This window comes from Scyliorhinus torazame, chromosome 10, assembly GCF_047496885.1.
Source record: "Scyliorhinus torazame isolate Kashiwa2021f chromosome 10, sScyTor2.1, whole genome shotgun sequence".
Taxonomy (NCBI): domain Eukaryota; kingdom Metazoa; phylum Chordata; class Chondrichthyes; order Carcharhiniformes; family Scyliorhinidae; genus Scyliorhinus; species Scyliorhinus torazame.
Genome location: NC_092716.1, coordinates 180276744 through 180290862, shown reverse-complemented (window position 1 = coordinate 180290862; position 14119 = coordinate 180276744). Strand labels below are relative to the sequence as shown.

The window sequence follows — 14119 nt, the reverse complement described above, 5'->3', positions numbered from 1 at the left end:
GGGACGCTGGCATCAGTTTTGGGACAGGGGGGACCTATACCGTTGGGATGGTCTCCACCTGAACCGAGCTGGGACCAGTGTTCTGGCAAAAAGAGTAAATAGGGTGGTCAATAGGACTTGAAACTAGAGATTGGGGGGGAAGGGAAAGTCAGGGAACCAAGAGGTGAAGTAATCAGTGGGAAGCGTAGCTGCTTAGGAATACAAAAAAGCACGAAAAGACAGAACCCAGGAGAGGTTACGATAGTCCCCATCTCACAAAATATGACACAGTGTATGGAAAGGCTCAATAAACCAAGGTCCACCACACTAAGAAAACAAAAAGGTACGGTCAATAGAGAATTAAAGGTGCTATATTTAAATGCACGCAGTGTACGGAACAAGGTAGATGAGCTTGTGGCCCAGATTGTGACTGGCAGGAATGATGTGGTAGGCATCAGAGAGACGCGGTTGCAGGGGGTTCAGGACTGGCATTTAAACATCCAGGGATTCACAACCTATCGAAAGACGGGGTTGCCTTGTTAATTAGGAATGAAATTAAATCAATAGCACTAAACGACATAGGGTCAGATGATGTGGAGTCTGTGTGGGTAGAGTTGAGGAACCACAAAGGCAAAAAAACCATAATGGGAGTTATGTACAGGCCTCCTAACAGTGGTCAGGACCAGAGGCACAAAATGCACCACGAAATAGAAAGTGCATGTCAGAAAGGCAAGGTCACAGTGATCATGGGGAACTTCAATATGCAGGTGGACTGGGTAAATAATGCTGCCAGTGGACCCAAGGAAAGGGAATTCATTGAATGTTTACAGGAGGGCTTTTTGGAACAGCTTGTAATCGAGCCCACGAGGGAACAGGCCATTCTGGACTTAGTGTTATGTAATGAGCCAGACTTGATTAAAGATCTTAAAGTAAGGGAACGCTTAGGAGGCAGTGATCATAACATGGTAGAATTCAATCTCCAATTTGAAAGAAAGAGGGTAGAATCAGATGTAAAGGTGTTACAGTTAAATAAAGGTAACTACAGGGGCATGAGGGAGGAACTGACGAAAATTGACTGGGAGCAGAGCCTAGTGGGAAAGACAGTAGAACAGCAATGGCAGTAGTTTCTGGGAGTAATTGAGGACACAGTACAGATGTTCATCCCAAAGAAAAGAAAGGTTATCAGAGGGGGGATTAGGCAACCATGGCTGACAAAGAAAGTTAGGGAATGCATCAAAGCAAAAGAGAAAGCCTATAATGTGGCAAAGAGTAGTGGGAAGTCAGAAGATTGGGAAGGCTACAAAAACAAACAGAGGATAACAAAGAGAGAAATAAGGAAAGAGAGGATTAAATATGAAGGTAGGCTAGCCAGTAACATTAGGAATGATAGTAAAAGTTTCTTTAAATACATTAAAAACAAACGGGAGGCAAAAGTAGACATTGGGCCGCTCCAAAATGACGCTGGTAATCCAGTGATGTGAGACAAGGAAATAGCCGAGGAACTGAATAAGTACTTTGCGTCAGTCTTCACAGTAGAAGACATGAGTAATATCCCAACAATTCAGGATAGTCAGGGAGCAGAGTTGAATATGGTAGCCATCACAAAGGAGAAAGTGCTAGAGAAACTAAGAGGTCTAAAAATTGATAAATCTCCAGGCCCAGATGGGCTACATCCTAGAGTTCTAAAGGAGATAGCTGAAGAAATAGTGGAGGCGTTAGTTATGATCTTTCAAAAGTCACTGGAGTCAGGGAAAGTCCCAGAGGATTGGAAAATCGCTGTTGTAACCCCCCTGTTCAAGAAGGGAACAAGGAAAAAGATGGAAAATTATAGGCCAATTAGCCTAACCTCGGTTGTTGGCAAGATTCTAGAATCCATCGTTAAGGATGAGATTTCTAAATTCTTGGAAGTGCAGGGTCGGATTAGGACAAGTCAGCATGGATTTAGTAAGGGGAGGTCATGCCTGACAAATCTGTTAGAGTTCTTTGAAGAGATTTAAAAAATAGGTTCGACCAAGGAGAGCCAATGGATGTTATCTATCTTGACTTCCAAAAGGCCTTTGATAAGGTGCCTCACGGGAGACTGCTGAGTAAAATAAGGGCCCATGGTATTCGAGGCAAGGTACTAACATGGATTGACAATTGGCTGTCAGGCAGAAGGCAGAGAGTTGGGGTAAAAGGTTCTTTTTCGGAATGGCAACCGGTGACGAGTGGTTTCCCGCAGGGTTCAGTGTTAGGGCCACAGCTGTTCTCTTTATATATTAACGATCTAGATGACGGGACTGGGGGCATTCTGGCTAAGTTTGCCGATGATACAAAGATAGGTGGAGGGGCAGGTAGTATTGAGGAGGTGGGGAGGCTGCAGAAAGATTTAGACAGTTTAGGAGAGTGGTCCAAGAAATGGCTGATGAAATTCAACGTGGGCAAGTGCGAGGTCTTGCACTTTGGAAAAACGAATAGAGGCATGGACTATTTTCTAAACAGTGACAAAATTCATAATGCTGAAGTGCAAAGGGACTTGGGAGTCCTAGTCCAGGATTCCCTTAAGGTAAACTTGCAGGTTGAGTCCGTAATTAAGAAAGCAAATGCAATGTTGTCATTTATCTCAAGAGGCTTGGAATACAAAAGCAGGGATGTACTTCTGAAGCTTTATAAAGCATTAGTTAGGCCCCATTTAGAATACTGTGAGCAATTTTGGGCCCCACACCTCAGGAAGGACATACTGGTACTGGAGCGGGTCCAGCGGAGATTCACACGGATGATCCCAGGAATGGTAGGCCTAACATACGATGAACGTCTGAGGATCCTGGGATTATATTCATTGGAGTTTAGGAGGTTGAGGGGAGATCTAATAGAAACTTACAAGATAATGAATGGCTTAGATAGGGTGGACGTAGGGAAGTTGTTTCCATTAGCAGGGGAGACAAGGACCCGGGGGCACAGCCTTAGAATAAAAGCGAGTCACTTTCGAACAGAGATGAGGAGAAATCTCTTCAGCCAGAGAGTGGTAGGTCTGTGGAATTCATTGCCACAGAGGGCAGTGGAGGCCGGGCGTTGAGTGTCTTTAAGACAGAAGTTGATAAATTCTTGAGGAATTAAGGGCTATGGAGAGAGAGCGGGTAAATGGAGTAGAAATCAGCCATGATTGAATGGTGGAGTGGACTCGATGGGCCGAATGGCCTTACTTCCGCTCCTATGTCTTATGGTCTTACCCAACTCTTCATCACCATCTGCTCTGATCACACACTGGACATATCAGCCATCTCAGAACTACTGAACGGGAGTCGTCCTCATCCCAAGGAACTGCCTGAGAGGAAGAAGTTGTTTGTCAGAGCTAGCTGTGTATATATAGGCTGTAGTGTTCCCTACATTCAATACCGATTACGCTTCAAAATTACATCACAGTACAGTACTTTGGGGCAGCCTCAGGTTATTAAAGGCACATCTTTCTTTCTCCCACTATGCAAGGGATTTTATACACTAGTACCTCATTTAATCCTTTTGGCACATTGTCCACACACAATATTGAGGGTAGTCATTTACCTAATTTGATCAACTCTATCCAGGTTACAGGAATATTTACAATCCCCTTTTTCCTCATTTACCTGTACCTTGAATGATGATCTAATATTTGCATTTACTACCTAGAAAATTAATTCCCAATGTTAATCACTGTATGAAGTTCTTAATTACATGAGACATATATTATCCCATGAAGTTTTTGCTTCCATTCCCTTATTTTAGTGAATCAACTGACTTTATCCAATTTGATCAATGTCTTGTACACTTCTTGGGAAATGAGCTCTCACAATCAAAATGTTAACGCAGGATCCTATTCAATGGTATAAAGTAGAAAAAGGCACTAAACCTGGAACAGATTTTCTGAACTTTCCCCAGAAGTTGAGATATACAAGTTAAGGGTAGCAGGGTAATACAGGCAGATACCGACAAAGCCTTTTGAATTCTGATTGTCCCACATTCTGACAGTACTGAACTCTGCCGGACTCTGCACACAGAGGAACATGGAAACAATACCAGCTCACAGGCTCTCTCTGTATGTGTAAATCACCAACCTGATTTCTCAAGCGTGCAAAATGGTGAAAGTCGCAGTCTGTAGACAGGATAAGGCATGTTCAGAAAAGTTCGGCTTCTGACACTGTCTTGTTCCCACAAATTACAACTTGCAAGTTAAAGCTGATGCACGTATATGGGGAAATAAAAGTGATGCTTTTATTTCTGGGCCTTGACAGCGAGGCTGCAATGAATTTGAACAAATTCAGAGAGCCTGAAGCAAGTTGAATCCCCCTTAGGAGAATATCAGTGACTCCTCCTGCCAGCACTGTTTTATTGGCCACACCTCCAGTGACACTAATCCAGTTCCGTCACGTTGTAGCCACCTAAAATGGCGTTGTGCAGAGAACGGTGGGAAAAGTGGTCAAGTTCAGGGACAAGCAGGCTGCAGCTCAAATAAACACTTAAGAAATAAACTGCAGCTCGGACTCTACAATACAATACACAGGAAAAAGGCCATCTCCAAGCTATCTCAGGAACAATAGAACTGTCCTTTCAATCACACTTGTTTACCAGACACAGCGGCACCTAAACTCCTTATTTGGAAGGCCTACCTGTCGCCAACATTTGCAGGCATGGCCACTAAGTACCCACCCCAAAATCGATGTGGCAGCCCCTGATTGGATTTGATCGATCAGGATGATCGAGCCCTGATCAATTGATTGACAATGACCTAGAGGCCGCCCACCAAAGGGCACAAAATCCAAGCAGGTTAAAATGTGCTGCACTTCCTTAGAAGCTCTGTGCAGTAGCAGCCAACAAGGGTGACCCTTCACCAGCCAAAGAAGAAGACCATCCACAACACCAGAAGGAAGACCAGAGCCAAGGGCGAGGAAGACCAACAACCAACCATCGAGACTGCAAGACAGGGAGTCACAGATAAAGGCCATATCTGTCCGGTATTTGTCCGTCACTTGAAGTTAGCTCTTGTGCGAACTAGCTTTGTAGTTTAACTTATGTTGTATGTGTGTGATTGATTAACAGTAACAATTGGGTGATACTGAGTAAATATTGAATTATTGTATGAAACAGACTTGTAGTCATTTGTCCACCATATATGGGTTAAGACACACTGTGATTTAGGCACAACAACGTAGTCAGGCTTAATAACTGCTTCCAACCAATAGTACTGACTGTATCACTATTGACGTTACTTCAGTTCCCTTCCAGTATTCTGCATAAGTTGGTCATAATTCTTTACAATACAGTAAAGACTTTCAGAGTTCAGTTGTCTATTGAATCATCTGGTGTGATGCTGAACCAGATGGACCAAGAAGGGTCCAGGTTCATTTCCCAGTCGGTGCTCAGTTTGCTGATTTTAGCAGTCAGGGCAATATTCTTGGTTCAGAGCCCTAGGCTATGGTCGATAAAAGTTAAACAGGATTCCTGTTTATCCAGTCACTCCTGCTGGGATGTAAATCTCTGAGAACACTGTTCTCGCATTCCCTGAGGAACAATTAATATGGACGTGCATTGTTCAGGTTCACACAATCCATCTTTAGAATCCACCAGCAGTCAACGCCTTTGAAGAGGAGGGAGAAAATCAATCAGGGTGCAGTCAGATTGTGGGGAGCATGTCTACGGCAACCAGGAGTAAGAAATAAATCTGGACAAGCCCCAAAAAATCAGTGGAAAATCATGACTGTCATGTACCCATTTGATACAAAGTTCAGTCTTAGCCAACCATAAAGCGCTAAATATGGGATACTCATTAGGAATCTGAGTAGAAACAGCATTATAATATTGCCTGTAAACCCATCAGTGTTAGAGATTAGCCTCAAATTCCTGCACTCAGGGCAGCCACAGAAACAATAAAACCAGAGTCCCGCGGTCTCTCCAGAGTGAAATCCGAGAGTCGCCACATACGTGAAGGAACAGATTCACTCGTTAAAAGCTCAGGTTGGTCAGCACACTTTACCTGTAAATATGGATAGCTCAGGGCAAGGGTGTGAGGGAATGTATGGTGGAGTAGGGAATTTGCAACATTAACCCCAGGAATGCTGAGGAAGTCCAGAGTACACTCCGTGCTGTGAGAAAATGGGATAATGGAATTACTGATGTTTATTATTTCAAGTGGAGCCCATGTGACATCATTCTGAAACACGACCACAGGCCTCTCTTCTGCATTTGGCCTGAGGCCTGGTCTCAGATCAGAGGCCTGAATGGCACCAGAGCTTTGCGTAGGAGCAGCATAAATAGTTTGTGATTTTAATTATTAACCCTCACGGTTTTTGTTACTCCTGTTTTCCTAAAAAGGCATCAACTCCACCTTGGTGTATGGTTCCACAGGTACTAGCTACCCTCTAATACCTCAGAAATTCAGTATTGGTAAAGCTATACAGTGTGTGGCAGTAGATATTTGGCTGTGCATCACAGTCACATCCAATTCTGTCTTCAAAGTCCACAAACATTTTCAAAGAGGGTTCTGAATAATGATCAGCAACAGGATCCTAAACTGACCACCAAACACAACTGTGGAACCTCTGTTGGAATAAACTAAATAAGCACAGAATAGGAGTTGAACCTGAGGTTTCCTATTGTGTTTGGCTCAGTTCACATGATACAGTTAACTCATTAAACCAGCAGGAGAGCTCTCCTTTCAGCTGCTAACTATAAAGAAGACACCCTCAGAGAGCCGGACACAAGTGTGATAAAGACTTTGAACAAACTTTGTCAGCATTCATAAACTTGCAACACCACCCAGACTTCAGCCGGAGTCACTGAGTGCAGTGTTAGAACATTCTGATAAACATTTGACAAAGGGTCACCTGGACTCGAAACGTTAGCTCTGTTCTCTCCCTACAGATGCTGCCAGACCTGCTGAGATTTCCCAGCATTTTCTCTTTGGATTCTGATAAACATGGTCATTATGACAAGTTGCAAAGCAACAACATCTGATAATGTACCCACACCAAAATCTGAAGGAAGTTTAATCCCCTTTGCCTGATGTAACAAGGATGCAGCATTGGGAACAATTTACCACCTTTTCACAACTTTATTCATACAGAGCAATAATGCCTCAGGATGGCGATTGAAGGGATATTGTGAGAAAAAAATACAAACACTAAATGAATGAACTTTGGTGAAATATTTGAAATGCTTAAACTATACAATATAGAAAGATCACTAAAGGGAGGAAGACGGTCCCTCACTACATGAAGTGATACAAATAAATCGACATGCCAGAATATCACTTCAAAATAATTCAGATTAGCACTAGAATATGGTCATTTCAATTAGTAAAGAACTGTTTAAAACAGACATTTTAAATTGTGAAATTTCAAACCTAACACCACATCACCACACAGACTGCAGTTCAACAAGGCGGCTCACCACCATCTTCTCAAGGGCAATTAGGGATGGGTGATAAATGCTGGCCTCATAGTGAATAAACAAATAAATAAATACTTTAAAATTTTCTCCATGAGGACAAGGAATAGTCAGAACAGTCTCTCAGGTAAGGTATTGGAGACAGAACTGAATGTTATGAAGTGGAGAGCTAATGTGAGCAGGGTGACATCTGATGGCATTGTGCCCTTTTGTACCCTCGGGCTAAAAATTCACTCGGCCCTTTTCAGGTGAAGGAGTCACACTCCACATTTCATTTGAGACAGGCAGAATGCAAGCTTGGTGCTACCTCCTCATTTACAATTGTAGCAATAGCTCGATTGGAGCCATGCTTCTGGCTACCTGGGCACTCAGCAAGGGGGTGAGCAGCATGTGTTGATATCATTTGATGCTCCTCTTGAAGGCCGAAAATGCTGGAAATTCTCAGCAAATGGAGAAAGAGAATTCGTGTTGCAACTCGATGACATCTCACCAGGGCTGTTCAGATGAAAGGTCATCAGACTGAAACATTCACTCTGCTTTTCTCTCCACAGATCCTGCCTAACCAACCGAGCATTTCCAGCATTTTATGGTTTTATTTCAGATTTCCAACATCCGCAGTATTTTCCCTCTCGCGATCGATGCTGTGTGGGAGTTTGAAGGTTGTTCTAATTTAGAGGAGCTAACATCAGCTGAATGGTTTTCCTCACCCATATCCATCTTGGATGATGGAAGGTCTTAAAGAAAATCCCAATCTATCCTCATCTGGCAACCACATGTGCACTTCCAGCAGGGCTTACAGGATGATGATTGGTAGAAGAAGCTGGCTGATTCTTTCCCACTGTCCTTGTCCAGGTGTACTGATGATGGTCATTGTACCACTAGCATTGCCCCAGCTGTGTTCAGATAACTCAACACTGACCAGGAACCAAATGTGGATTTACCTGATTGATATATCTCAATATCACATCAGTCAGTCCTCTTAACCATATGACCATGAAGGAACTGAACCAGCAGTGAAAGCACAGGAACAGAAAACAACTCAAATGGTGATAACTCCAATTATCTTATTCGTACAATTCAGAATGAGCAATTATCAGATAACATTTCTCCTTTCGAGTTGATCTTCCATGATATTGTGTTTACTGTGACTTTATACTTCATAGCAATGTTCAAAACACAAAAGACTCTGAACAAGCTTTCTATTTACAAGAGCAGATTAGGATATTGAAAAGAACTTGCCGTCCACTGTATATGATGTTTATATTGGTTGCAGGCCAAAGCTCAGTGAATGACGGAAAGTTACCCATTTGTTTGAGTAAGGACAAATCAGCAGTGGTCAAGGTGAATTTGGGGCCATTGGTCCAGTGTGAAGTGCAACAGTACAAACAATAAATGCATTTTTTAATCTTCTCTCCTTATCCGGTGGTTGATTTCAGAGGCCAGCAGACAGATTCCACCCCCCTCCACTTCTGAACCTCCGTTTGTAAGGGTGCGAAACTGCATTGCTGCTACCCCACAGTCAGATTATACCAACTCTACATTCAGATTGTTTTCTCCCTTATGATCAGCTCAGCGAGCATCACACACCATATTTCTCCAGCCATCCAGCTCAGGGGACACGATGCATTACATTCTGTCTAATGTATAATCTAGGAAGCAACATACCTCAACCTTCCCACAGTCCAGAGGTGTGGAGGTTAGGTGGGGTTATGGGGATAGAGCAGGGGTATGTGCCTATATACGGTGCTCTTTCAGAGGGTCGGTGCAGACTCGATGGGTGGAATGGCCTCCTTCTGCACTGTTGATTTCTATGGTTCTATAGATATGTTTTAGGGCAGATGAAATAGACTGGGAGCTGGCTCATGGAGCACTGACTGAATGTGCCTTGTTTCTGCATTGTAAAACTTTGTGTAATTCTATATAGGAAGCCCAGGTTTCTTATACTCATCAGTGTGCTAATGCTGTCCAATATCTAATGCATAAACATAGCATAATGCAGGGTATACCAATAGGACCTCCTTGTTGTTATAACCCGCACGAGACCCATGGAGTCGGATCAATTTGTCTCCCTGTGACTCTCATTGAGTATGAGCTTCCCCGCTGAGGGGTGGGAGACCCATTAGCAAAGTCATGGATATTATGTATAAAAGCTCAGCCTAAGAACTGAGCAAAGAAATCCTGACTGGGACCTGTGTACAACATGTCAATAGTTTCTTGTTCAATAAACAAAATTTTCTTTTAACCTCTTGTGTGGACTCCTCTGTGCAAACAATATTGGCAACGAGGATAAGTGGAGCTGCAGACGGCGCTGCTAATCGTTGGAAACCAGGCCATCTTTACGCATTGTCATGAGAATGTCACTTTAAGAAATGGTTGTCTGCTCAAGTTACTACGGTGATGTCAGAGTGTGGGTGGAGCTGAGCTGTGGCTCTGCTTTTTAGTTTCACTTTGAGAAAAGCTTGGGTGTGTCGGTGTTTTTTGGTTTTGTTTTAGTGTTGGAGCTGCAGCCAGCCAAAGAAGGTGTAATGTTCTCTCTGCCATGTAGAGACAATCTCTTGAGCATTTGGTGAATTCAGTGTGCTAACTGTTCTCAGTAGAGAATTTAAACCTGATATGCTTCTGTTAAAAGTTTTTTTTTAAATGTCTTATGGATGTTAAAAGGAAAGTTTAAGGATTACTTAATGTTGTATTCTTTGGGGGTTGTATTTGAATTGATGGTTGCTAAGATGTTCATTGTATGTTTTAAAAAGGTTAATTTGAGTTCATAGAATAAACTTTGGGCCGGATTCTCCACTCCCGCTCCGAAGTGGCCGCGCCGTCATGAACGCCGTCGAGGTTCACGACGGCGCGAAACGGCCCCGGTCCCGACCGATTCAAGCCCTGACAATGGGCCAGGATCGGGGCTGCGTCATCTACATGCGCCAGGCCTTGTCGCCCGCGTAAAGCCGGCGCCACATAGATGACGCGGCCTGCGCCGCATAACAGGCGTCATCCGCGCATGCGCAGGTTGGCCAGCGCCAACCCGCGCATGCGTGGTTGCCGTCCTCTCTAAGTCCGCCCTGCAAGAAGATGCCAGACGGATCTTGCTGGGCCGCGGAAGGAAGGAGGTCCTCCATCAGAGAGGACGGCCCGACGATCGGTGGGCACCGATTGCGGGCCACCCCACATTTAAGATACCCCCCGGTGCAGGATCCCCCCTTACCCCCCCGCAGGCCGCCCCCCCCCAGCGTTCATGCACCGCTCACGACAGCAGCGACCAAGCGTGGATGGCAGCGGGGGGAACCCGCCATTTTGGCCTGGCCGCTCGGCCGATCCGGGCCTGAGAATAGCAGGGGTGCCGGAGAATCGCCATCTTGGGTGTCTCCGGCGATTCTCCGGCCTGCGGCCCGTGAAACTCAACCGGGCCATTCCCGCCGCTTGGGAGAATCGCGGGAGGGCGCCGGACCGGCGTCCCGGGGTATTTTGGCGGCCCAGGCGATTCTTCCAACCGGCGTGGGAGTGGAGAATCGCGCCCATTGTTTTTCTTTAAAAATTACCACACCTGTAGAGTGGGCCGTGTGCTCCCCATACCACAATCTAGTAAAAGTCGTTGGTCAGGTGAACTCCATGATACACTTTGGGGTTCTCTAAATCCTGGCCCTTAACAAATTGGGGGCTCAAGGGGAATAAAAGTCTATCTATTGGATTGGCTTAGTGAACTTAAAAACAGTGAGGGGTGAGCATATTGTGGTTGCTTTTCAGGCATGGTATTTCAGTTAAGTAGGGAGTGTGTTGTGGACAATGGTTCTTTCAGAGGCTCTTAAGCTTTTGGGGGTGGAGATGGTCACACGCATCTTACGGACAGAGACTAAAAGCAGACTGGTAGATTTGGCAAAAACATTGCAGTTATCATTATCTGACAAAATGCGACAAGATGAGGTAATTATGGTGGTGGCTAAGCATTTAAAATTGCCCGAGATACAGTCTGACTCATTGGAAATGGCAAAAATTCAGTTACAAATTAAACAAATAGAACATGAGAAAGAATTAAAGCAGCTTGAATACGAAAGAGATAAAGAGGAAAAAGAAAAAGAGAGAGCGGAAAAAGAAAGAGACAAAGTGTTTGAACTTCCGAAAATGGCCATGAAACATGACAGTCAGTTAAGATTGTCAGATTTAAAGGGAAATGTACAGTTTGCGGATAGTGATGAGAATAAAGAGAAAGAGCATCAAAGTCGAAGACTTGGTGGGGATCTATTTAAATATGTCCAAGCATTCCCAAGGTTTGACGAGAGGAGGTAGAAGCATTTTTCATTTCATTTGAGAAGGTTGCTAAACAAATGAAATGGCCACAGGACATGTGGGTGTTACTGATTCAAACAAAGCTGGTAGGTAGGGCTAGTGAAGTGTTTGCATCATTACCGGAGGAGGTATCTGGGATGTATGAGGAGGTGAAAAAATCCATCTTAGGTGCATATGAACTAGTGCCTGAAGCCTACAGACAAAGGTTGAGAAATTTAAGGAAAGAATTTGGTCAAACATACATGGAGTTTGAAAGGATCAAACAGAGTAATTTTGATAGGTGGATAAGGGCTTTGAAAATAGACCAAACATATGAGGCTTTCAGAGAAATTATACTTTTGGAGGAGTTTAAAAATTCAATTCCTGATGTAGTGAGAACTCATGTGGAAGAGCAGAGGGTTAAAACTGTGAGATTAGCAGCAGAAATGGCAGATGATTATGAATTAGTTCATAAATCAAAGCTTGGTTTCCAACATCAGTTTCAGTCTGTGAGGGATAGAAACGGGGGACATGAGAAATACTCAAGTGGTAGAGGCAAAGGTGATCTGATGGGAGATAATAAGGAGAGTGTACCTCAGATTAAAAAATAAATCCAGGAGGGTGGAAAAGAAATGAACTGTTTCAAATGTTTTCGCTGTAGTAAACTAGGCCATGTAAAGTCACAGTGTTGGTGGTTGAAGAAAAGCACTGGGAAGGCTGATATGGTAAAACAGGATAAGACAGTGGGGTTTGTTAAAGTGGTAAAGGAAAGCCCAAGGGAAGCAAAGGAGGTGCAAAAGATTGTACAGCCTGATCAAGAGGTGATTGATACAAAGGTGCCAGATGGTTTTAAAGAATATACTTTTGTGTGTAAAGTTTACTAATGTGTATCAGGAAGAGTTGGTAAAGATGTCACAATTTTAAGAGATACAGGAGCTAGTCAATCTTTAACAGTAAGAGATGAGGAGTTATGTAGTTTGGGAAGAATATTGCCAGAAAAGATGGTAATATGTGAAATTCGGGATGAGAGGAGTAGTGTTTCATTTTTTAAAAAAATAATTTTTATTAAAGGTTTTCATAAAATATCAATAACAAAATGAGAAAGAAAAAAGAACCCAACAGGGTTAAGTACAAAACACAATCTAAAAAAGCAACCCCCCAAACCCCTCCCCCCCCGTACCTAAATAATAAATTAACATTAACACCCCGACTTAAGACAACAGGTGTATACACCCCCTCAGACCCTTCCAGTGTAAACAACATAAACAAAAATAAAGTAAACCCCCCCCCCCCACACCCCCCCGAGCTGCTGCTGCCATTGACCAATGTCTATCGTTCTGCCAGAAAGTCTAAGAACGGTTGCCACCGCCTAAAGAACCCTTGTACCGACACTCTCAAGGTGAATTTTACCCTCTCCAATTTAATGAACCCTGCCATATCGCTGATCCAGGATTCCACGCTTGGGGGCCTCGTATCTTTCCACTGAAGGAGAATCCTTTGCCGGGCTACCAGGGACACAAAGGCCAGAATTCCAGCCTCTTTCGCCTCCTGCACTCCCGGCTCCTCTGCCACCCCAAATATTGCGAGAACCCAGCCCGGTTTGACCCTGGATCCTACTACCCTCGACACCGTCCTCGCTACGCCCTTCCAAAATTCCTCCAGCGCTGGGCATGCCCAGAAAATATGGGTGTGATTTGCTGGGCTCCCTGAGCACCTAACACACCTGTCCTCACCCCCAAAGAACCTGCTCATCCTTGTCCCGGCCATGTGTGCCCTGTACAGCACCTTAAACTGTATGAGGCTGAGCCTCGCGCACGAAGAGGAAGAGTTCACCCTCCCTAGGGTATCTGCCCACGTCCCCTCTTCGATCTCCTCTCCCAACTCCTCCTCCCTCTTACCTTTCAACTCCACCACCGAGGCCTCCTCCTCCTCCTGCATCACCTGGTAAGTTTCCGAGATCTTCCCCACTCCCACCCACCCCCCCGAGAGCACCCTGTCCTGTACTGTGTGTGGCAGTAGCCGTGGGAATTCCACCACCTGCCGCCTGGCAAATGCCCTTACCTGTAAGTACCTGAAGGTGTTCCCCGGGGGGGAGCCCATACTTCTCCGCCAGCTCACCCAAGCTCGTGAACTTCCTGTCCACAAACAGGTCCCCCAACCTTCGTATCCCTGCCCTGTGCCACCCCGGAAACCCTCCACCTGTTCTTCCTGGGGCAAACCGGTGGTTCTCCCGTAATGGGGTCCACGCCGAGGCCCTAACTTCCCCCCTATGCCGCCTCCACTGCCCGCAAAGTTTGAGGGCCGCCACCACCACCGGGCTCGTGATATACCTCCTTGGAGGGAGCGGCGGCGGCACCGTTGCCAGCGCCCCCAGACAGGTACCCACACAGGACGCCGTCTCCAGCCTCTTCCATGCAGCCCCCTCCCCCTCCATCACCCACTTGCACACCATTGTCACATTGGCGGCCCAGTAGTACCCACA

General features: G+C 44.9%; 2 protein-coding genes across 3 annotated transcripts in view; one reads left to right on the top strand and one right to left on the bottom strand.

Annotated features, from left to right (window-relative positions):
* Nucleotides 1–14119, top strand: part of LOC140384392 (bestrophin-4-like) — a 177199-nt gene that overhangs the window by 3223 nt on the left and 159857 nt on the right. The window lies entirely within an intron of this gene.
* rab3il1 (RAB3A interacting protein (rabin3)-like 1) overlaps nt 1–14119 on the bottom strand; it is a 216355-nt gene that overhangs the window by 90395 nt on the left and 111841 nt on the right. Inside the window, exon 1 of one of the 2 annotated variants that reach the window (XM_072466061.1) lies at nt 3189–3256. The exons of the other annotated variant lie outside the window; for it this stretch is intronic. The gene's annotated coding sequence lies outside the window, so the exon portion shown is untranslated. Of the gene's footprint in view, nt 1–3188; nt 3257–14119 lie in introns of those variants that run through there. 2 annotated transcript variants of the gene reach the window in all.